A 24,624-nucleotide genomic window follows, 5' to 3' on the forward strand; every position below is an offset into this window, starting at 1 on the left:
TTATCTACCACTGGAAGTAAGTACCACTGCAAGATGACATTTTGAGTGGCTCAGAAACAAAAGTCTGATTTACACACAGACAGACAGGTACAGTAAAGGAGAACAAAATAAAGTAAGAATTTGTGGTCATTCATTTGCCTCCATAGAGAAAATGATACTTTTGTTTGTTTCATTTACAAGTAAGAGCAGGGCTGGGAAGGTGGCTCAGTGGTAGAGCGCTTGCCTTGCATGCCTGAGGCCCTGGGTTCGATTCCTCAGCACCACATAAGCAAAAAGCCGGAAGTGGCGCTGTGGCTCAAGTGGTAGAGCGCTAGCCTTGAGCTGAAGAACTGAGGGACAGCGCCCAGGCCCAGAGTTCAGGCCCCACGACCGGACTCAAAAAAAAAAAAAACAAGTAAGAGCAAATATAGTAATGCCTTTGCCTCTACTAGATGTCACAAAAGCCAAATAATGAAGTGGTGGCTAGAAAGGACAGAGAAGGGAAGGTGAAGCAAGAGTAAAAAACAGATTTTAGTAGAGATTTTGGTGGAAATCTATGAAAATTGCTATTTATAGAGTTGTTCAAAAGCGCAATTACAGTTGAAAATGTGCTGAGTGAAAAAAATATTAATAGTGAATACTTATTGCTAGTATGTTAATTACTTTGATCTAAATCATTAAATAATACTATTCTTTTGAGGTTTGACGCTAGATTTATTTATATTAAAAAAATTATATTTTGGGGGAGGGGGAGATGGGAAGGAATGGGAAGGGGAAACAAAGGAGAAGGCAACAATACTGGATAAAATATGTACTCATTAACTTGTTCATGTAATTGTAATCCCTCTATACGGTATTTTCACTATATATATTGTGAAAAAATATATCTTTAAGAAAAAGAAAATTATATTTTATCTTTCATACCTTAATGTTACCCTTTTAGCATTAGCAAAATTGGGAGTTTCATAAGCTAATTTCCTGTCAGTTTATTAGCCACCCAGCCAAAGATGCTGCATCAGTCTAGACAAATGCCATTTCAGTGGAGTGGTTTTTCCATTCTTCATCAAGTAGAGAATACTTGATAATACAAATGAGAACTTCAACTCAGCAGCTTGACCTTGCAACACATTGATTCCCTCCCTCCCCCCTCATCCCACTAGGTACCTTTTGACTAGGCCAAGGAATCACCAAAAGCAGTTACTGTAATATGAATTTAGGGATAGAGTGTAGAAGCTAGTTCATCTGAGTTTAATTATTAGGAACTGAAGAAATAGTACTTTTGATTTTGAGTTGGTATCTTTAACTTGTCAGCAATTAAATGTCTTAATCTTATTTGGAGGTCAGTTTGGTATCAGGAAAAAAAACTCAGATTAGTCTAAATTCAAATGTGAGATTGCTAACAATCCATGTGGATATGTCACTCAAAGTCTTTAGCTAATGACTTTTAAGAAAATGGATATGATAATATCAACCTTATGTGGTATCGTTTTAACCACTTCTTTTCTGCATTCCTTGTGTTAGATATAGCACAGTATTTACCTGGAACCTAGTGGCATTAAGTAGCACCCAAAATGTAAAAAGTTCTGTGCTTGCTTTATGGTGGTAGGGGTGGAATGAAGTACTTCCTGTATGCTAGGGTCTCCCATTGAGCCCACTCACGGCCCATCCTGTCTTTTGGGAGGCAGTTTTTCTTACATATACCTTTTTCATATTAGTTTCATTTTAATCACCTTTTATTTAGCAAAGTTAGTTATAAAAGGTAATATTTTAAATAAAACAAGGTTAATTTTTGTTGTAATTATATTAGTTATATATACCTTAAATGATGGCAAGTAATTTCATATTGGAATTTTGCTTTACTAAGTTTTTACTTCAGGTATCTGCTCTTTTCATTCCAAATAGAATGAAAAGAATAATCTCTATACTGTTTTCTGTACTGTAACTCCTAAGTACTTGGGTAAAATAAATACTTTTTGTTGTTGTTTCTTTTAAAGTTGGAGTCTCACTGGCATAGAACTTTGATCTTGATTTTCCATTCTTGAATAACTAGGATTATATGTGTAACCCCACTAACACCTGGTGTAAAATGCCACTTTTTAAAATCATAAAGTAAGCATACAGGATATGAACTCTTTGCATTTTTTTACCTATTCTTGTGGACAAAGCAATAAATCCCTAATTTGAGCTTATGTAGAAAAGGCATTTGATGATTGGCATGGATTAGGTTTTGAAAACCCTTCAAATATGAAGTTAAATATAGAAATACAAAATTTATGACACTTTATCTGCATAGAGATCTATGGCCGATCCTGGTACTTATTTAGATTGCTAATCTTTGAGTTATTTCAATAAAACTGTATGTCTGTATTTCACATTTATAAGGGAAATAGTGCTGTCTTATGCTTGTTTTTTAACTGGATTAACTCTGTCTATTGTTTTGATTTTTCTTAAAGATTTTTGCCTTAATCTTTTTGTCTTAATCTATTGAGTGAGCTAGTTTGATTATTGTACAATAATCTACTCTGCTAGTTAGAATTAAATGCAGTTTGCATAGATATTTTAAAATCAGTCATACAATTAACTACTGAACTTCGTAACTCTTTGCTATTTGACTACAAGTAACATTTTTACTGAAATAGAAGTCCAATTCCTTTTGACTACATTTTATTAAATATATTAACAATATTCTGTAGTTTATATATCTATATGACATTTCTTAGAGACAAATAATACTCTAGTTCTAGCTATGTGCAGTTTTTTTTGTTTTTTTTTTTGTTTTGTTTTTTTTGTTTTTTTGTTGTTTTTGCCAGTCCTGGGACTGGAACTCAGGGTCTGGACACTAGCCCTGAGCTTCTTTTGCTCAAGGCCAACACTCTACCACTTGAGCCACAGTGCCACTTCAGGCTTTTTCTGCTTATGTGGTACTGAGGAATTGGACCCAGGGCTTCACGTATGCTAGGCAAGCATTCTACCACTAAGCTACATTCCAGCCCAGCCCTTTGTACAATTTTTAAAATAAAATCAGAAGCATAAACAATGATGACAATTTGGTCATTATCACTAGATAAATTGCATGTTATTGCAGAAAAATTGTGTGGTACATATTGGTCTTTTCAATTTTGTCTTAGAGCCATATATTTTGCTGCTAACAAAAGTCTGTATTTAAATATCCCAAAGTTTTATTTTTATTTGAACAAGTACCATTATCTTGAAACCCATCATATTTTCAAATCCTTTCAGATGAGTCCCTTAATACAAATAATAATTAGGTGAGTAAATTTTTCATTTTTATGTTTGCAACAGCTTCTTGTTCATGCAGCAAGGCCAATAATATATTGCATAAAATTTTAAATTGATTGTTTCTTCAATTTAAAGTCAATAATATGTCTAAGGGTATGGGCCAGATTGAACCTGCCTAGTAAGCTCAAAGCCTTGAGTTCAAAAACTAGTACTGCAACAACAAAATAATACTGAAATCTTGATATAAAGCCTATTGTACAGATGCTTCTTCCATATTGTTGGCATTCTCCCAAGAATCTTTCATGCTTTCTTTTATGTTAGCATTTCCAGTGTAAAGTGTGTGTATGTGTGTGTGTGTGTGTGTGTGCGTGCGTGCGTGCGTGCGTGCGTGCGTGTGTGTGTGTGTGTGTGTGTGTGTGTGCATGTGTGGCACTTGAACTCAGGGCCTGTCTACTGTCTCTTAGCTCAAAGTTAGCAGTCTACCACTTGAGCCACACAGCTCCACTTTTTGCTTTTTTGATCATCAACTGAAATTAAGAGTTTCATGGGCTTTCCTGCCCTGTCTGGCTTCAAACCTTAATCCTCGGATCTCAGCTTCCTCAAACAACAAAAACTCATTACACTTTAAAAAATTCAGAGCAAATTATAATTCATTTAATCCATTGCATACAATGTAGTAGCAACATTCACTAATCCAAAAACAGACCTAGGGAGTAACAGGTGAGGAAGATGTTTAAATTTTATTTAGTGTTTTGTTTTAGTTATTAAAAAAATCAAGTTTGTAACTTTATCAACAGGCATCTACTCTTTTGCACTTAAGCACATATATAATTACCACAGTTACATAGGAACTACAAGTGGAGGAAAAATGTCCTCAAGGGACCATCTAAAGGATCAAGGTCAAATAACAGTGACTGGAAATATAGGTATTGTATATTTGAATTGAAGATAACTTGTTTACTCTGTGTAATGAATGTATAGCAGAATTGTATTTGACTAACAATGTACTATTTGCCATTTTTATGATGACTTCCTAGGAAGCAGAAAAATAAGCATGTGGAAAGGGGGATTTCAAAAGAAAATTCTCACTACCACATGTGGCAATTCTGCTTTTATATATAAAAAAGCACTGACACATGCTGCTTGGGCCTGGGTGCTCTTTGAGATTCCCTAGCTAAGGTGATTGGTTGGATTGAATGAGACATCCTCATTCTCTTCATGAGATTTTCCTCTCATGAATAGTGACATAATCTGAAGGATGACTGTCCAGTGGCATGGTTATAGTTCTGAAAGTGGAACCTTTTTGGAAAGATAACTGGTTCATGGGAATTGAACTGATGATCTTAATCAAAACAAGCTTCTAATCAGTTCTTCAGCTTTTATATAGAATATGATATAGTTGAAAGAATAAAAAGACACTCCAAAGTGTTTCTTGTGTTTTACCTGGTACCTCTGTGTAGAATGGCTGCCCGCCCAAAAAACTATGCATTACTTATTCTTCTATGGTGCCTCCTGTCTTAAATCTTTATTATTCAAATTAATTCAGTAGTCTTGAATTTGTAGTGTATGCCAGGTACTGATAAGTAAGGGAGTTGGATAGATTAATAAGATACAGTTGTTGTTCTGGATTCATGTTTACAAATGAATATGATATAACAAATACTGTGACAGGGTTGAACAAAACAGGAATCTAATATCTGATTAAATAGAGATTTAAAAGATAAAAGGGAAATCAGCAGAAGAAAGATGACAATCTCAGTTTGTGTCAGATAAGGAAGAGAGATGGTTGTTTGGTACATGGATGGGTAGAAATGGCATTTTGGACAGAAAGAAGACAGAAGGCCAACAATTCAGTCATTTTGAGGAGTTCCACAAGGCATGCACTAGTCTCTTTGTTAGTAGGAAGTGAAAGGAAAATAAGAATAGAGAGCATGAAGGTACGTGCATGCTCTTAAAGTTTTACTTCATCCTATCAGTGAAAAGCAAATACCTAAATCAGAATTCTAGAAAGACTTTAGCTGCAGTAAAGAGATAGGTTCAGCAGAGATTAGCCTTATGATCTTATATTGGAGAGTTGGAAAGGATCTGAATTAAAGCTTATAAGGGGATAAATAAGAATGAGTAGGTGATGGACTTGAGAAGGGAATACTGAGTGTGAAGTAAAGGTAAGGGGCACATCTGCTGTGGCTTTAATTTGTAGTACATAATGGTGATATTCTCCAATCCAAAAACAGACCAAAGGAGTAACAGATGAAGAAGTTTGTTTATTATGTTTGTTTTGTTTGGGGCAATGCTGGTCTTTCAGAGCCTCGGGCTTTCTAGGCAATTCTCTACTACTTGAGCCACATCACCTTCCCTTGTGTGCTTTACAGTTATTTTTTCAGATAGGGTCTTGCATTTTCCTTGGAACCATCCTCTCACCAAGATTCTCTTTCCTCTACCTCCAGTGTAGCTGAGATTATAAGACTCGTGTCACCATGCCCATTTTAATTGTTGACTTTGGTCTTGCTCCTCATAACTTTTTTGCCCAAACTGGCCTTAAGCCTCAATCCTTTGATCTCCACTTCCCAAGTAGCTGGAGATTACGGGCATGAGCCACCATGCTCTACTATTTATATTAAGGTTCTTGTAGAGAGAAGAAAAGGATATTATTTAAATGGAAAGAGATGGGAAAGCCTCTCTCACACACCCCCACCCCTTTCCTCTCTTCCTCTTTTCTACTGGAACTGGAGCTTGAACTTAAGACCTGGTGCTCTCACTCAGCTTTTTTGCTGGTTAATTGGAGATAGAATCTCATGGACTTTCCTTCCCCAGCCTGTCTGTGAACCTCAGTTCTCAGATATCAGCATCCTGAGAACCTACCATTATAGGCATCAGCTACCAGCACCCAGTAGGAAATGTTTTCTGATTAAGTGACATTTGAGTAAGTACCGGAATGAAGTTGTAAATGGAACTTTACAAATCAAAGAAGCAGAACACATAGACCTCTAGATAGGAGCCTGCTTGCCATTTTCTGGGAACTTGGAGGCAGTTCAGTATAATTGAAAGTAAGACAGAGGGAAGAAGACAGATGAAATCCAAGTGAGTGCGTGTGTGCTTTACATGTAGGGAATTTTACTTTGTGGTAGGACTTCAGATTTTATTCAGCATGAAACATTAAGATGTAATTGAACTGCATTTTTCCTTATTTCTTAGAACTTGACAATTATTCATGTTTGTGTTTATCATGTGCACAGATTTATGTTGTCACCAATTTCTACAGTCAGACTGTAGAATTGTTTGCTCATCACAAAGAAATTCCTTTGTCTTATACTTTTGTAAGCTTACTATTCCCTTAAAACCCCTGACAAGCTCCAATCTGTTCTCTGTTACTGTAATTTTTGTGTGTATTCAGCAGGTACTGGGGCTTGAATTTGGGCATTATTTTTTTTTCTTACTCAAGGCTCTAGCACTTGAGCCACAGCTCTATTTCCAGCTTTTTGATGATCAGTTGCAGATAAGATCTCAGGCTTTTCTGCCAAAGGCTGGCATTGAGCTGTAGACCTCAGATCCCAGTTTTCTGAGTAGCTAGAATTACAGATGTTAGCTACCAGAGCCACTTGTTACTATAATTTTGTCACCTTGAAAATGTTATATATATGGATTCCTACATTGTGTTGCTTTTGTTATTTCCTTCTTTTTTTTTCTTTCTTTCTTTCTCTTTTTTTTTTTTTTTTTTTTTTTTTGGTCTGTCGTGGGGGCTGAACTCTGGGCCTGGGTGCTATCCCTCATCTCTTCAGCTCAAGGCTAGCACTCTACCACTTGAGCCACAACGCCACTTCCAGCTTTTTCTGCTTATATGGTACTGAGGAATTGAACCCAGAGCCTCATTCATGCAACGCAAGCACTCTACCTCTGAGCCACCTTCCCAGCCCTGTTTTTCACTTGTAAGCTCTACATAATGCCCTTTATTTAGACAGATCATTGCATGTGTCAGTTTATTCCTTAGTAATGTTGAGAAGTATATTATTGAGTACTATTCACTAATTTGAAAGGCTTTGTGGTCTCTTTTTGGGGGCTATAAAATTAAAGCTGCTGTGAACAGTTTTGCCTGTAAAAATACATGATCTCCAGTATAAATGGCAAGAAATATAGTTATACTATGTGACAAATACATGTTCAAATTTGTAAAAAACAAAACAGCCAGACTTTTCCATAGTAGCCATACTATTTTACATTGCAACAGCAATATATGAGAAATCTGGTGTATCTTCATCCATACCACAGTTGGTACTGTCAATAATCTTAATAGATTAAGATTAGTTTTTATTTCCTTAATGTCTAATGATGTTAAACACATTTTTGCCCACTTTTCTGTCTCTCTATCTTTTCTATCTCTATATTCCTTGTTGTGTATGTTGAGTTACAAAGTTTCTCCTGGCTTGTTGGTCCTCTTTCTATCTTCTAAACAGTATCTTTTGCAGAGCAAAAATTTTAATTTCAATGAAATTTGCCTTTTTAAAAATCTAGTTATCATTTATTTTAGTTATTTGTTCTTTCTTTTAAGATTGCACTTTCTTGTCAACTCAGAACACTGCTCACTTTAGGTGCCTGAGATTTTTCTTCAAACATTTTCCTTAAAGATCCGTATCTTATGTATGTAGATGTGTGATCTAGTTTGACGCAATTTTTATGTAAGGTTGAGGAGGCTTTGTGCCTGTGGATAGTCAGCTGTTCCGGCGTCACTTGTTGAAAAGAGTACTCCACCAAGTTGCTTTTACAGCTTTGTCAAAAATCAAGTGACTGTAATTGTGGAGTCTGTTTCTCACTTTTGTGCTCTTTATTGATCTTTGTGTCTTTCTCTCCACTAGTGCCTTACTATTTTGAATGCTGTAACTAGACTAACTCTTAAAAATATGGTGAAATCTCTCTGACTTTATTCTTTTACAGAATTTTTTTGCTATTCTAGTTCCTTTCTGTATAAACATTTAGAATCTATAAAAATATGCCTCTTAAATTTTGGTAAGAATTCATTAAATCTGTAATTCATTCTGGGAGAAAATTTATTTTGTCAAATCTTTCCATCTATGAACATGGTATGTCTCTCCATTTATTTACATCTTACAGTTCTTTCATGAGCGTTTTGTGGTTTACAGCATACAACTCTTATGTTTTGTTAGTTTCATACCTAAATTATTTTAAGTGGTTATTGTGTTCTTAATTTTGATTACTAATTGTTCCCTGTTAGCATTTGTCAACACAGTTTGATTTCTGTGGTTGGGCCTTATATTCTGAGACTTTGCAAAATTCTTCTGTTTTTAATAAAAGTTCTGTTTTCTAATGTGTCTAAATATAGGCAGTTTTAATTTGCTTTTTCCAGTTGTTCTGCCTTTTATTTCCTTTTCTTTCATTAGCCTTCTCTGGCTAGCACTTTCAGGACTATGTTTAGTAGAAATGATGAGAGCAAACAAGCTTGATGTTAAAGGAAAAGCATTCAGTCTTTCATTCTGTAGGGTTTGTGTAAATGCTTCTTGTTAGGTTACTGGTAACTCCTTTTTCTTTTTCTTCCCCCCCCCCCTCGTGTGCCCACATGTGCACACTCAGGACCTCAAGCACTCACTCTAGCTTTTTGGTGGGTAATTGGAGGTAAGGATCTTGGGAATTTGTCTGTCCAGACTTGCTTTGAACCACCACCCTCAGATCTCAGCATTTGAATAGCTAGGAAAGCCACCAGTGTCCCCACTAACTTCTCTTTTTAAGTATTTACTGTATGAGCAGTATACCCAGGGAATGAAACAAAGATGTGAGCAGAGAGACCATTTTGGAAATTATGTAATAATCCAGATGAGAAGTAATAGCAGTTGGCATCTGTTGGTAACAGGAAAGAGTTCAAGGAGGTCAAATTTGAATCTGTTTCAAACCCTGTGTTGCTGGTTAATTGGACGTAAGGCATAAGAGGGAATTTAAGCAGTTGCAAGTATGGAGTTGCTGTTGGATGAGGTGGGGGAAGAGTGGTGAAGTAGCAAGCTTACACTGGGCTAAGCAATCAGTAGCTTGTTTTTGGAACACATTAACTTTGAAGTGCCATTTAGACATAGAACTGGTGATACCAAGTAGGTGATTTAGTACTTGGAGTTTAGGCGATAATCAGATTAGAAATAGAAAGTTTTGATTATTCAGTTTTGAGTTGACATACAAGAAATCATAATCAAATTTATTAAAAACTATATGCATAACTATTTTTTCTTAAGGACATGTTAGCAAAAACTCAGATTACTTAGTACGTGGAGAACGTTGTGAAAAATGGGATTGATTTTGTATGTGACTATTGAATATCTGGTATTAATGACAGAAACAATGTGATTGAAAAATAATTTGAGGGGCAGATATTCTGGAGAGTATACTTATGTTATTCTTTAATCATACTTTTTGATACAATACATGTGTGTGTGTGTGTGTGTGTGTGTGTGTGTGTGTGTATATATATGTATATATATATGTAGCACTTAGTTTTATTTAACCCCATTGTAAAATTTCCCACGTTATAATGAATCTACTTTTCAGTGATTTCCAATAAATGTTAGTTGGTACAATGCCTTAGCATTGAGGTATTACTAGCTATTTGTGAATGAATGAGCATAGCCTATCACAGTTTAGAGCTAGTAGACTTTCCTGGCTTTAAAAGTAAATGAGTTTGAGATTCCAGAATACAGGTTATGTTTGAATGTCTCTTTGATGCTTTTAAACAAGCATTTTAGTGCTAGAGAAAGCACACCTGTATAACAGTATCACTAAGCTAAGATCAGTGAGGCATATATGTTCCTTTGCTAATTTTTTCCCTAGCAGATGAATTTCACATACTCATCTAATCTTGGCCCAACTTTTTTGTGTTCAATGGATTGCAAATAGTAAGACGGCTTATTGAGTCCATACTAACATGCCTTGTGGGAAATCTCTTGTGTATATTTAAAGGAAGGAATGTTCATTTGTCTAATTTCTACTTAGTCCTCCCCACTTCTAGATAGATAGGAGAGGTAGTTTCCCTTCAGTAATAATTACATAAGAGCCGTTTCATATACTTTTTCACTGTTAGGCTTTATGAGAGTTAAAAACAAAAACCAAAACCCTGGAGCCTTAACTATTGCAGTGTAGATTTAAATACCAGAAAAACAGGTAGTTTTTAAGCCAAAGTATTTTATCTCCAGATGCATAATGTGTATGTATTTGTATGTATATATATATATAAGTCTGTCTATACACATGTCAAATTTACTTTTTTTGTTCTGGTACTGGGGCTTGAACCTCAGGGTGGTCTGTACACAAGTACAAATAAATATTGTCGTGGTCCATGATGAATTGATAAAATTGGCAGAAAGAATGGCTTTCTCTGGTACTAAAAATGTGTAGTGCTTAAAACATTAAGCATCTTGGGGGAATAAATGAGAATTGAAAATAATTCTTTTTATGAGATATGTAGTGTCAACTGAGTCTAATATAACGATACCTATCTCATAAGATTATTTAGAGCATTAAATGGTAAATAATAATTGAAAAGTTTTGTTAGAAAGTTGTTATTTAAAAATTTTTTAACAGACTGAGCATAGTGGCCTGTTCCTGTAATCCCAGTCATCTGGGAGGCAGAGATAAGAGAAATGTGATACTAGGCCAGCCCAGGGAAAGATGTAAGACCCTATCTAAAAACAAACTGAAGCAAAAAGGGTTAGAGGTGGAAGCAAGTGGTAGAATGTCTGCCTAGTAGGCCTAAAGCCCTGAGTTCAATCTAGCACAACCAAAAGAAACATCAAACAGACTTTATAACCATTTGGCTTTCTTGATGCCATTCTTTCTTACAGTATAACTTTTTTTTGGGGGGGGGGGGAGGTCCGGTCGTGGGGCCTGAACTCTGGGCCTGGGCTCTGTCCCTTAGCTCTTCAGCTCAAGGCTAGCGCTCTACCACTTGAGCCACAGAGCCACTTCTGGCTTTTTTCTTTTTGCTTATGTGGTGCTGAGGAATTGAACCCAGGGCCTCGAGCATGCAAGGCAAGCGCTCTACCACTGAGCCACCTTCCCAGCCCAGTATAACTTTTTTTTTACTCTTATCTTACTGTAAGTTTTTGATCTTCAAATCTAGCCTTTCCTTTTCTTCATTATTCTCTAGGTCAGGGTCAGCATCTTCTACTGAAATTCAGTACACAGTATAAAAATCTCTTAACCTTTCCTGCTGAGGAAAACACATAATCCATCATATATTTTAGGCAGCTAGTAAGTTGGTTACTATTGTAAATACAGCTTAGAAAGACTTAATAATAGAAGAAGCTATCCAGTAAGGTTGTTGTCATTGTGATTGTTCAGGTAACAACTTGAGCTAGAACATTAAATGAGAATAGAAAATAAAGTTTGCATACAAGAGACTCGCGGGAATGATTAGTGAACCTTGTCATTGATTGAATGTAAAAGAAAACAACTGGAGACCTGGTTCTGATATTTCTAGTTTCATTATGATGCCATTAGTGATTAAGAGAAATACATAAGTAGGTAGGAGGCAGTTTAGTGTTGAACAAGATGAACTTAGGTTGGTGGATAGTGTATTTGTTCCAATTCCACCCAGTCTTTTCCCCCTCACTCTGAATTCCATTGCTATTAGTCTAAGAACTTCCCTTTAGGAAAAAGTAATTTCCTGCAGTAAGCCATGAAAAAAACAGAAGCAACTATAGGGCTTGAAGTATGTGGAGAACAGTTTCTTGTTTCTGGCCCACATGGTTATGTTTTGATCTCTCGTCCACTGCAGCCTCAGCCTGCCATCAGGATTTCTATAGATAAACTTGTCTATGAGATTAGTGGGACAGCTTTTGTAGAGCTCTATGTAGAAACAAAAGTTCTTAAGTTTTTATGATTCAAATGTTAATCATGGGGTAAAGTACCAACTACTTCCCTAACATAATGGAAATTACCTCCAATCTATATTTATAGAGATATTTTATTTGGACACTTTAAAATATCCACATTGCATAGATATTTTTAGCTCCAAATCCATTTCTTTATAATATTTTATTGTTTTTTTGTTTTTTTTTGGTCCAGTTGTGGGGCCTGAACTCTGAGCCTGGGCGCTGTACCTCAGCTCTTCAGCTCAAGGCTAGCACTCTACCACTTGAGCCACAGCACCACTTCCGGCTTTTTTCTTTTTGCTTATATGGTGCTGAGGAATCGAACCCAGGGCCTCATGCATTGCAAGGCAAGCGCTCTGCCACTGAGCCACCTTCCCAGCCCTCTTTATAATATTTTAATAGGGACTCTTACACAGACATATCCCTACTTCGCATATTAAACCTTTTCTGTAAGACAGACATAGCTGTCTGTGTCAGAGCTTCAAAATGAGTCAGGAACCCTAGGTTCTAGTCCAGGGTCTGGCATTCAGTTAATTGTATGAGAATTGAATCCATAGACTCTAGAACACTGCCTGGGGAGATATAGATACTTAACAAATAGGAATGAATGAATCCTTTTCCTGTCTTCTTTAGTACTCCTTCCCTGATTTATTACTAAAGATTCATTGCTGCCCAGTAAATAGGTTCCTGAGTTTTTGATACATAGAGGTATCTAGGTTCTTAGAGGTGAAGTTAAACAAGCTTAATTTATGATGTCTGCTTTAGATGCTCAGTGTGATTTTTTGTCCTTCCCAATACATTGTCTGGTACTTGAAATTGCCAATAAGTGATTTTCTAATGTTTTTAAGTTGTTGAGAGCACCTTACTTAGTGCATACACTTTATGTACTGTGTTATACACTGTCAGTATTCTGTATCTAAGCCCACAATCCACATCCCCAAAGAAGTGAAACTTTAAAAGAATATTAAACGTTGAATCATAAAGTGTTGATCCATAGGAACATTAGTAGTTGTAAGGATAGCACCCATGTGGACTGAAACTGAAGACTAGGGTTCAAGAAGGAGTGGAAGTGGAGCTGGTCCTGAAGAGCAGTTACAATTTTCACCCTAAGTAAGGGCAGTAGATAGGGCAATGAAGAAAAGCCAGATGTGTTCAAACCTGACTGAATTCCTAAGGGTATAAGGACTGGTGGGAAAAAAAAGAAGGTAGATTTAATAGAAGGGTTTTAATGTAGGCTACATGACCCTAAAGAGATCTGAGGAGGGCTGGGAAGGTGGCTCAGTGGTAGAGCGCTTGCCTTGCATGCCAGAGGCCCTGGGTTCAATTCCTCAGCACCACATAAGCAAAATGAAAAAAGCCGGAAGTGGTGCTGTGGCTCAAGTGGTAGAGCGCTAGCCTTGAGCTGAAGAGCTGAAGGACAGTGCCCAGGCCCAGAGTTCAGGCTCCACAACCGGACCCAAAAAAAAAAAAGAGAGATCTGAGAAGAGAATTTAGAGTTATGTGTGTTTGGATAAGAAAAAGAAGTTAATTTTGTTAACTTTTTACTGAACTTCAGTATTTCCCTTACAATTTTAAGCAGCAGACCACATTGTGGTACCTGTATGTAAGTGTGTGTGAGTGTGTGTGTGTGTGTGTGTGTGTGTGTGTGTGTGTGTGTATCTGTATACATATCCACACATTTATACTTATTTTTTTCTGGTCCTTTTCTTGATCTCAGGATCTGGGCAGTCTTCCTGAGCTCTTTTTTCTTTTTCTTTTTTTCCCCTCAATGCTAGCATACCACCACCTGAGCTATAGTTCCACTTGTGGCTTTTTTGGACAGTTAATTGGCAGGAGATAAGAGTCTCAGGGACTTTCCTGCCCAGTCTTGCTTCAAACTGTGATCCTCACATCTCAGCATCCCGAGTAGATAGGATTATAGGCATAAACCACCAGTTCCTTGATTGTGTCTTCATTACTAATAAAAAAGAATTGGTTTGGGCTAGGAATGTGACTTAGTGGTAGAGTGCTTACTTAACATGCATGAAGCCTTGAGTTCGATTCAGTACCACATTAGCACATGCATGAAGCCTTGAGTTCGATTCAGTACCACATTAGCAGAAAAAGCCAGAAGTAGTGAGTGCTGAGGCTCAAGTAGTAGAGTGCTAGCCTTGAGCCAAAGAAGCTCAGGGTCTGAGTTCAACCCCAAGACTGGCAAAAAAGAAAAAGAAGAAAGAAAGAAAAGAGAATTTTAAATGGAAATTTGATATTACTTGATATTGTGAATGTCTCTATATGATTTATACATATTACTACTTCAAAATTATGGTTGTATTTTAGACTCCTGATACATTGTGTTGTGTTATGTGTTAATAATGAGGCATGTAACCCAGGGATCATAGCACACACCTCTAATCCCTCTACCTTGGAGGCAGAGTCTGGAGGACTTCAAGCTCTAGGTGAGCCTAGGCTAGATAGTGAGACTCTGTCTCAAAAGGCAAACAAACAAAAACAGCATATGTATGTTAATATATCAAAGAATGCTATGTCTCAGTATCATTAAGAATTTTATAATTCTGTTTTGTTTATGCATTTAAAACCATATTTTATCTGGGCATAGAGGCACATATCTGTAATGCAGCACGTAAGGAGGATAGAGAGGATAGAGAGTTATAAGCTAGGCTTAGTGAGACATTACCTCAAAAATACCAAAAAATAATAATAGTGACAGCAACTAAAGGCTCTCTTTTCAAAAGTAATTAACTGTACTTCAGTAACATTGGCTTTCTTTGTAATGATTGGGATGGGATGGGATGAGATGATGAATGGGATGGTATGCCTTTAACACAACTGAAGAAGGAATCTGGCTTTCTTGTGACTGCCAAAGGGACCAGTGACTCAATATTATAGAACCAAACTGGAGAAGCCATTGAAAACACACTGATAAATTTTAGCAGGAGTGGTAAGTGGGAAAGGAACATAGTAAATGGGGGAGAGTTTTGTGCTCTTAAGTGCTAGAGCAGCTGTTTATGCTTTGTAGATGAGGTCAAGGCATCAAGTCAGGTGGCAGATATTATCATGAATATTATTAGTGTGATATATGTTCCAAAACTGGAGTCCAGATAATTAATACATGGATATATAGCATCAAGAAGGTTTTAACTTTATTGCCTTTCTGCACTTTTGCGCGCGCGTGTGTGTGTGTGTGTGTGTGTGTGTGTGTTCCCTTCAATGGTCCTTAAACTAAAAGCCTATCTGTATAAAATAGTAAAGGGAAGTCCTCCTAATATTTTCTCCTCTCTGCTAAATACACCAATTTAATCTTACCATCTCTCCATTTTGAATAAGCTGTTTTGAAATACAGTGTGGTAATGAATACATTTAGAGTGACTGTAAGGAAATCATTTTTTTAAAAAAATTCCTTGTGGCTTGTGAAGCTTGTGCTATTACTTGGTAATGTCAGAGGTGTAATCTGATCTTTGAGCCATATTTGGTAAATAATAATTTTGTTGGAACCCACTGTTCTATCATCAGTGAGAGGAAAATTATTGCCTATATGTAATATAAGGCTTTTCTTTTCCTTTTGAAGACTTTTCTGACTTTAAAACCAAGTTAAAACATCTATTGATTACATTTTGCAGAGAGCTTTATATTCCAAGTCTATAACTTCTTTTTAACAAGATTGGTGTTGACATAAGTATATTCTACTTTACTTAGAGAAGAATTTTGTGTCTTCTACTTTATGATGAATTTCTATATATAAGTTGTAGTATTTTATTGTAAGTTTTTAGAATTGAGACATCCTGTGTATTTTATAGCTACTCTGAAGTAAATGTTGATAAATCAAGGGTTAAATCTCTTTAGAATGTAATGCAGTTTAGTTAAACCTAAAGCTTGTTACATAACTGATGCTTTAGAATTTATGAAAATTTACCCTCATTTCAAGTAAAGACCAAAAAAAGGAAGTATTTTATTCTTAGTAATTTACAAAAGTATATAGGATATCTAATATGTGCCATCTTTAGGTCCTTTATGTACTGAAACTAAACGCTATTACAGTCTAGTGACATGAGTAGTAGGGTACCTCTTGATAGAAAGGAATCTTCTTCAGAAAGTTTAGTCAAGACCATATTGAAACCAGATTTGAACCTAGGTCTTTTTCAGAATTCTTTTCCATGAAACTAGCCATCAAAAAAAAAAAAAAAGATGGAAACTAAATTTTTCACAAAACTATTACTCTTTTTTTTTGTTGTTGTTATATCGAGTTACTAGAAATACAGAGTCAAGTTCTCTGCAGCTTTGTCTTCACTATTTTTTGTCCTGTTAGAATTCTCACATTCAACAGCTGCAGAAATTCAATTTATTTTGATTTCTGGGGGATTCGTTTCTTAGAAAAACTCCGAAGTTTGCCAGCTTACCCATTATAAGGACATAATTTCCAGATCCTTGAAATCTAATTATTAGTATAATAGTCTACCACTTTTAATGTCATACAGGGTTTTTGTTTTTATATAATCATCTATCTTGATAATGGAAAAGATAATTTCCAACAAGATAATTTAGGACCGTATCTTATGAGCTGTTTTTTACTTCCTTCTTTAAGGGTTACCAAGTATTTTTAGAAACTGGAACTTGAAATTCTAGTTCACGGCCTGGCTGTTTCTAAAACATTTCTTAAGAAACCCCTGCAAACTGATCCTGGGAAATTGGGGGAGGAGTTAAAAGTTGATAGGAAATAAAATACCAAAAGGTAAGAGCACAGTGACCTGAAAATGAGGACTTTACAATTCCAATTTTACTAATGAAAATGGATTTTTTTTTAAATTTTTCTATTATAGTTACTTTGGTCCTTAGTTAGACAGGTTGTAGTTAAGAGCCCTTGGATAATTCATAAAAGGTATTTTTTCAGTTTCTAGAATTGAGAGTGCCAACTGCAGTTGGGGATTAAGAGAATGCCTTACTACAAAGCTATCTCTGGTAACTTGTAAGCTCTTTTCCTACTTCAAAATATTTTATGTTAGAAACTTTAGGAGCTACCTCACTGCCATTAAATCTCATAATGTTATCTGGTCAGTTTTCTTATTCTGCCTACCTCTAGTTTACTCTAGTTTCTCTTCTGCTTTCAAGGCTTCAGACCCAGTTCCTGGACCTGCCCTGGAAAAGAAGTATCCAGTAGAGATGAGCTCACTGCAGTTACTTAATTAAAAATTTGTAAGCTGCAAAAATGGCAATGGGCCAACCAAGAACAGCTACAATTTGAATTTTTCTATTTCCAGGTATGGTAAAGTCCAAGGCATCAGACAAGCTTAGCCTGTGTAACTGCCTTACTATGAATTCTATAATAACCATGACTTTACTTTCAAAACTTACAGTCACTGTGCTTTAAAATACAGTAACATCCCTAACATTGAGGTAACATGCAGCTAGTATTGACTTTAACATAACTTGCCTGCATATTTCTAATTTAACTTGTTTGCTAGTAGTAGCAAACTAATGCAAAAAACATTTTTTCTTAAGAAGAATAAATTGGAAATGCCCTTGTTAAGCTCTGTAAAAATGTGCCAGAAGTACTGTGGTCCTCATTGAAAAGTAAACGTGGTCAGAGGTTCACATGAGGCGAGTAGTATAGGGAATTGAATGGAACAAATTCTCCCCTGCTACCCTCAAGCATTTGGAATTACCGATGCCTTCACATAAAGAGTTAATGCATTCTCAATAATTGCAAATCATAGGTAATATAAGTATATAACTAATATTTGCTAATTTAAACTTGATTTCATAAAAGAAACCAGATAGGAAAAACATAAATAATTGGAATTAACTGAAATTTTTCAACAAAACTAAAAGCTGGGGTTTGCATTAATGCTCTAGGTTTTAACCAAGAAAAACTACTCATAAATGGTTACAGTTAGCTTTTAAGGTTGTTAATTACTTTCACTAATTTGTATAGGTTTAGAAATAAAGGTGACTTTGTTACTGAGTAGATAGCCATGTGTATATCTTTTCATTTTAAAGTTCAGTTAATCTAAGTCATGTCACCTGAAATTGAACAGAAGAATTTTATGAATTAGGAATTTTAACAGATGATCTTAACTATGAATGTTAACAGTTGATCTTAATATCTAGCACATGCCTAACCCCTTCCTTATATTCCTCCAGTGCTAACGTATAACGTGTTTAATATCAGGCAGTTAGCATTAGATCATTGATCATAATTTGTTTGGAATTGATAATTATTGGTTTGGTATTGGAAGAATTATATCTCATTGATGTTGAATTAGAACCTAGAAAAGGAGCAGCTAGCAGAGTTTCATTACAGGATCAATTATCCATTAGGTGAATAAAAGAAGAAATTGAAGGACTAGTACTATCAATCGAGTGTTACTATTTTCAGAGGTGCTACAAATAATGAAGAAATTTCTGTACTATTGAATGTAAATTGTATATAAAGCACTATGCTAAGCACATTAGGGATTATAGAAATGAATAAATGTTGCTTACAGGCAATTATACTTGGCCTCATGAGACATGGATTCTGCTTCAGCTACAGATAGAAAATTAATTAGGCCTACCATGGCTCCATTTATACTGAATATATAGACTTAAAAAATTATTGCCGAAACAATACAGTGTAACAGCTATTTACAAAGAATGTGCATGATAAGTAACCTAGAGATAACTTAAAGTATGAAGGAGGATGTATGTAGGTTATATGCAAAAGCATCATTGTTTGCCGATACCAATGTTCTCATAGTTCCTGGAACTAATTCTCTCACCACCACCACCCAATACTGGTCAGCTGTAATATGAAAGGAGGGTATCACACTAGAGAAAGAAGTAATACACTTGACAGCACCAGAGACAATAGTTTCAGACAAAAGGTAACATTTCTACTGAAACTTGAAGGATGCAATTCTTTATATTATATTACATTATATTATAGTGAAGTGGCAAGAATATTTGTACATATTCTTATTCTATCCAGAGTGTTTAGAGAATGGTTGGGATGTAATGTTAGGTGGGCCCTATGATGTATGTATTTTCAATGTCAAATTAAGGACATTGGGAATGCAGTGTCTGTTGAAAAATTCTTAGCAGTGTGCATATAAGTGAATAAATACTTTGAAAAGCTGACTGTGGTAGAGTAAGTATTGAGATAATGATGTTAGAGATTAGATAGTCATATCTAATGAAGGAGAGTTCGTTTTTTTAAGCATATGGAGAGTATTAACTGTAATTTCTCTTTAATCCTCACTGCAGGAATATTGTAAGAATTAGCCGAAGTCATATGCACTAAGCATTTAGCATAGAACTCTGGTCAGAGTTAGTGAGACCTTCCATTTCAACATGGCATGGTTCTGCATGCCTGTGTTCCAATCTGAAGCTGGCCCCAGGGAAAAAGTTCAAGACTCTGATAGATAACTAAAGCAGAAAAGGGCTGGGATTGCCTTACATGATAGAGTACCTGTCTAGCAAGTGGAGATTCTGAGTTGAAAACCTCAATATCATCAAGAAAACGGGGAGGAGGAGTAGCCATGCAATGCTTACTTATTTCTCTTTAGTGGACATAGGAATTTGTTTTAGTAATGTACACTGGGGTAATTGTCCTTTTATGCACCTCCTTTTACAAGTATGTTTTTCCCCTAGATGTTTAATGTAGATGTAGAGAAATATATACATAAAATTCTGTACTGTATTATTAGTGACAAATACTCATTTTTGCTATTTCTACTTGTAAATTTAATTATATTCCAGTGCTATTACACACACACACACACACACACACACACACACGTACACACACCCCTTTCCACAGCTGTACAGCACTTTACTATGAGAAAAAGTAAAAAGTTTGACAAGGACTGTGAGGAATGTATAGAAAATGACCAGGAAAAAACATGGGACCAAGTAAGGATTTACCTCTGCATAGAGATTGTTTGGTAAAACTTTTTATTTAAGTTCCACTTTAATAATCAGATTATTATAAGTTATTGTTGAGTTAATTGGTTTGTTATAAATGTTTATGGTTAGTATAAAACAAAAATAATTTTGAAGCATTTTCGTTTTCTATTCTCCTCTTTCCCTTTTTATCCATAAGTAAGAACTTTTAGCTTCTACTATCTTTTAAAGATGACATCTATGCCCAGGATAATTATCCAAAAAATACTGTGAAAGGGGAGGATACTGAAAGGAAACTTTGTTCCCATCTTAAAGCCATACTGTATTGGAAAATAATCATGAGATATGAAGTAGAAAATTCACACAAGGTAGTCAGTTATATAACATGGATTGTCTCGAATTTATTGCACTTTTTTTAATGCTTAGAAAATGGTAGTACCCACCACAAAACCACAATACATAAATTGCCCAGTGTGGCTGACTTGCACATTCCTTTTAAAAGAACTTAGAACTAGTAAGCTTTTTAACCATGAGAAATGGTTAGCATTCATGGCCTTGAGGCAAAGCATTAAATGAGAAAATTAGGACATTTTTGTAAAGAGATGGTAGTGTATAGATTACTGTTACAATAGCTATTAAAGTTTATTGCTTTCTTTGGGAAATAAATTATTCTACACTTAAAAAGTTGAGATAACTGGCTTTTTAGTAACAATCATTTGCTCCCTTCAGCCTTTTAAATAACAATAAAATTAAACATGATAATTAACTTGAAGTATGTAGCAGCATTTAAATGGTTGATACATTTGTTATTTTTGCAAATATTTCATTATATGACATGAGTCAGTATTATAGTTATACAATAAATCGGTGTTATGTACACGTACCTGAGACAGTGTTCTGCAGTTATTTTGAATGCTTATTTTTCTTTACATATGTATTTATTTCTTCGTTTTTTTATTTGTGTGTATACATATGTGTTTTTAGAAAGTAGAATATATGCATTGTACATAATATAAAGTATACATTGTATGTACTCTGGGAGTAGAGATGTACATATTTGGTATTTTTGTATCCTTAAGCAGATCTACAAAGGGGCTTTATTTAATTCAACATGTCAGTTTGTGAGTACAATGCATCATGGTCAGTGTCAACCCCTTTCATCATTCTTTCTCTCTCAACCCCACCCATCTACTCTGTAACATCAAGTTCTCTTTTCACATACGTACATTGAATATTATGACTGCATTTATCCACCTTTCCTCTCTGTTCATCTGCCCTCACACTCCTTGCCCACCCCACCCCACCCCCCCCCACAAAAAACGGTTCTAGCTTCAGGATTTTTTTTGTTAAAACTCAAAAAGTTTTTATTTTGTTAAACTCAAAGTTAGATGATTGTAATCCTCCCTGCATATACTCCACTTTAGCTGACATGTTAGTGTATATATGCATATGGGACCCTGTATGTGTTTTATAATTTAGATCTGATTTCTGCTTATGAGAGAAAACATGCATTCTCTTTTTTTCTTTTTCTTTTTTTATTATGAAAATACCGTACAGAAGGGTTACAATTACATGGGCAAGATAGAGTACATTTCTTATCAAGCATTGTTGCCTCCTCCTTTGTTTCCCCTTCCCATCCCTTCCCAACCCCCCCCCCCAAAAAAAAAAAACAACATGCATTCTTTGTCTCCCTGAGCCCAACTTCATTTAACATACTGTTTTCCAAGTTCTGCCATTTCCCTACACATGACATATCATTCTTCCTGATGGATGAATAAAATTCCATCCTATGTAGGTGTATATGTTGTGTGTGTGTGTGTGTGAGAGAGAGAGAGGAAGAGATGAATAGATAGATATCACATTTTCTTGATCCATCCCTACACTGAAGGACATCTGAGCTGTTTCTGTAACTTAGTTATGGTGAATAGTGCAGTGTCTTTACTATATCCTGACTTGTAATCTTTTGGATAAATAGTATTTATCTCAGTGGTATTCCTGGATCACAGGATAGTTCTATGTGTGTGTGTTATTTGTTTGTTGTTGTTTTTGTCGGTCATGGGGCTTGAACTCTGGGCCTGGGTGCTGTCCCTCAGCTCTTCAGCTTAAGGCTAGCGCTCTACCACTTGAGCCATAGCACCACTTCCAGTTTTCTGAGTGATTTATTGGAGATAAGAGTCTCATGGACTTTCCTGCCCAGGCTGGCTTTGAACCTTGATCCTCAGATCTCAGCCTCCTGAGTAGCTAGGATTACAGGCATGAGCCATAGGAGCCTGGCTGTGTTTGGTTTTTTGAGGAATCCCCAAACACCTTCCACAGTGATTGAACCAGTTTACATTCTTATCATTAGTGTAAGAAGGTCCCTCTGTTTATATTCTTGATGGTAGCCATTCTTATTGGGGTGGGATGAAATCTCTGTTGTTTTGATTTACTTGCTTTTATGGCCAGAGATGTTAAACATTTTTTAGTTTAGTAATTTTGTCCTTTGCTATGCAGAAACTTCTTAGCTTGATGTAGCTCCATCTGTCAGTTCTTTGTCTAATTTGTTGAGCCCCTGGAACTCTGCTCAGAAAGTTCCTGCCTATGCCACTAAGTTCTGATGTTTCCCCTACTCCTTCCTGTATTAGTTTCAGAGTTTCAGGTCTTACCTTGAGGTCTTTGATTAATTTTGAATTGATACTAAAAGTACAAGGTGACAGATCCAGTTTCAGTCTTTCATATACAGATGTCCAGTTTCCTCAACGCTATTTGTTTTTCTGTTGTTTTTTGGGTCCAGTCATGGGGCCTGGGCGCTGTCCCTCAGCTCTTCAGCTCAAGGCTAGCACTCTACCACTTGAGCCACAGCGCCACTTCTGGCTTTTTTTTTTTTCTGCTTATGTGGTGCTGAGGAATCAAACCCAGGCCTCATGCATGCAAGGCAAGCACTCTACCACTGAGCCACCTTCCCAGCCCCACTATTTGTTGAAGAAACTTTTTCCAACATATATTTCTGGTTCCTTGTCAAATATTAGAGGACTTGAGGTATATGGTTTAATTGCAGATCTTCTAGCCTGGTCTGTTGATCTTCAGACCTAATTTTGTGCCGAATTGTTGTTGTTACCGTAGCTCAGTAGTTAAAAGTTGGATTTGTGATACATCCAGCACTACTTTTATTTGCTCAGGATTGATTTTGCAGTTTGGGGCCAGTTTGTGGTTCCATATTAGATTTTGGATTATTTTCTCTATCTCAGTGAAGACCATATATGTTTTAATATCCAAGGGAGTCTCCAATAAAACTTTGGGTTATGCATAAAAGTTAAATAACATGTCTTTGCCGCTTCCTTTTTTCTCAGTATTGAAAGATGTCTAGATATAATGTAGCTGAATATATTTCTCTGATATTTTTTATTGGACATTGACTTTTTTTTTTTTTTTTTTTTTTGGCTAATCCTGGTATTGAACTCAGGGCCTGGGCACTGACCTTGAGCTTCTTTTGTTCAAGGCTAGTACTCTACCACTTGAGCCATAGCACCACTTCCAGATTTTTCTGTGTATATGGTACTGAGGAATCAAACCCAGGGCTTCATGCATGCTAGGCAAGCACTCTACCATTGAGCCACCTTCCCAGCCCCTGGACATTGACCTTTTTGTTTGACTGTACTGCAGTTCGAACTCAGAGCATCACACTTGCTAGGTAGACACTTTACCTCCGAGCCACACCTCCAGTCCTAGATTTTGAGCTGGCTATTTTTGAAATATTCTCACTTTTTGCCAAGACTTGCACATGGACTCTGATCTTTCTATTTTACCCTTCCCATTATCACTAAGATGACAAGTGCATGCTTCCTTTCCCAGCTTCGTTCCATTGAGATAAAGTCTCTGGAACTTTTTTGCCCAGACTGGCCTGGATCTATCCTCTTTATCTCAGCTTTTCTTATAGCTGGAATAAGAGGTACTTACCACCATACCTAGCTGTTAGTTGAGAAGAGGGTCTCATGAATTTTTTTGTTGTTGGTGGTCATAGTGCTTGAACTCTGGTCTTGGGCCCTGTCCCTGTGCTCTTCAGTTCAAGGCGAGCACTCTACCACTTGAGCTACATTGCCACTTCCAGTTTTCTAGTGGTTTATTGGAGATAAGAGTCTCACAGACTTTCCTGCCCTGGCTAGCTTTGAACTACGATCCTCAGATCTTAGCCTCCTGAGTAGCTAGGATTACAGGTGTGAGCCACCAGTGCCCAGCTTCTCATGAACTTTTTGCCTGGGCTGACCTCAAACTGAATCCTCTCAGTCTCTGCCTTCCAAGTAGCTAAGATAAAGGGCATACAACCAGCTAGACATTGATTTATTTATAATATGCTTTAAAATCTCAGTATCTAGCTGGGCACTGGTAGCTCATGCCTATAATCCTAGCTGCTCAGGAGGCTGAGATCTGAGGATAGTGATTTGAAGCCAGCCCAGGCTGAAAAGTCCCCATGAGACTCTTTCTCTAATTAACCACTCAAAACTCAGAAGTGATGCTGTAGCTCAAGTAGTAAGAGTGCTAACCTCGAGCACAAAAAGGCTCAGCGACAATGCCTAAGCCCTGAGTTCACGCCCCATACCCAACAAAATAAAATAAAATAAGTCAGTATTTAATTGTCCCCAGCTTTAGCTGTACAAAATGAAGTCGTATCCCTGGTATGTATAGT

At 36.3% G+C, this 24,624-nt stretch overlaps 1 protein-coding gene across 1 annotated transcript in view; it reads left to right on the plus strand.

Annotated features, from left to right (window-relative positions):
- Positions 1–17,189: 17,189 nt before the first annotated feature.
- Tab2 (TGF-beta activated kinase 1 (MAP3K7) binding protein 2) overlaps positions 17,190–24,624 on the plus strand; it is a 43,457-nt gene continuing 36,022 nt past the window's right edge. The window contains exon 1 of the mRNA XM_042673634.1: positions 17,190–17,338. The gene's annotated coding sequence lies outside the window, so the exon portion shown is untranslated. The remainder of the gene's footprint in view (positions 17,339–24,624) is intronic.

Source organism: Dipodomys spectabilis, unplaced genomic scaffold (genome assembly GCF_019054845.1).
Source record: "Dipodomys spectabilis isolate Male_0828 unplaced genomic scaffold, ASM1905484v1 ptg000001l, whole genome shotgun sequence".
Taxonomy (NCBI): domain Eukaryota; kingdom Metazoa; phylum Chordata; class Mammalia; order Rodentia; family Heteromyidae; genus Dipodomys; species Dipodomys spectabilis.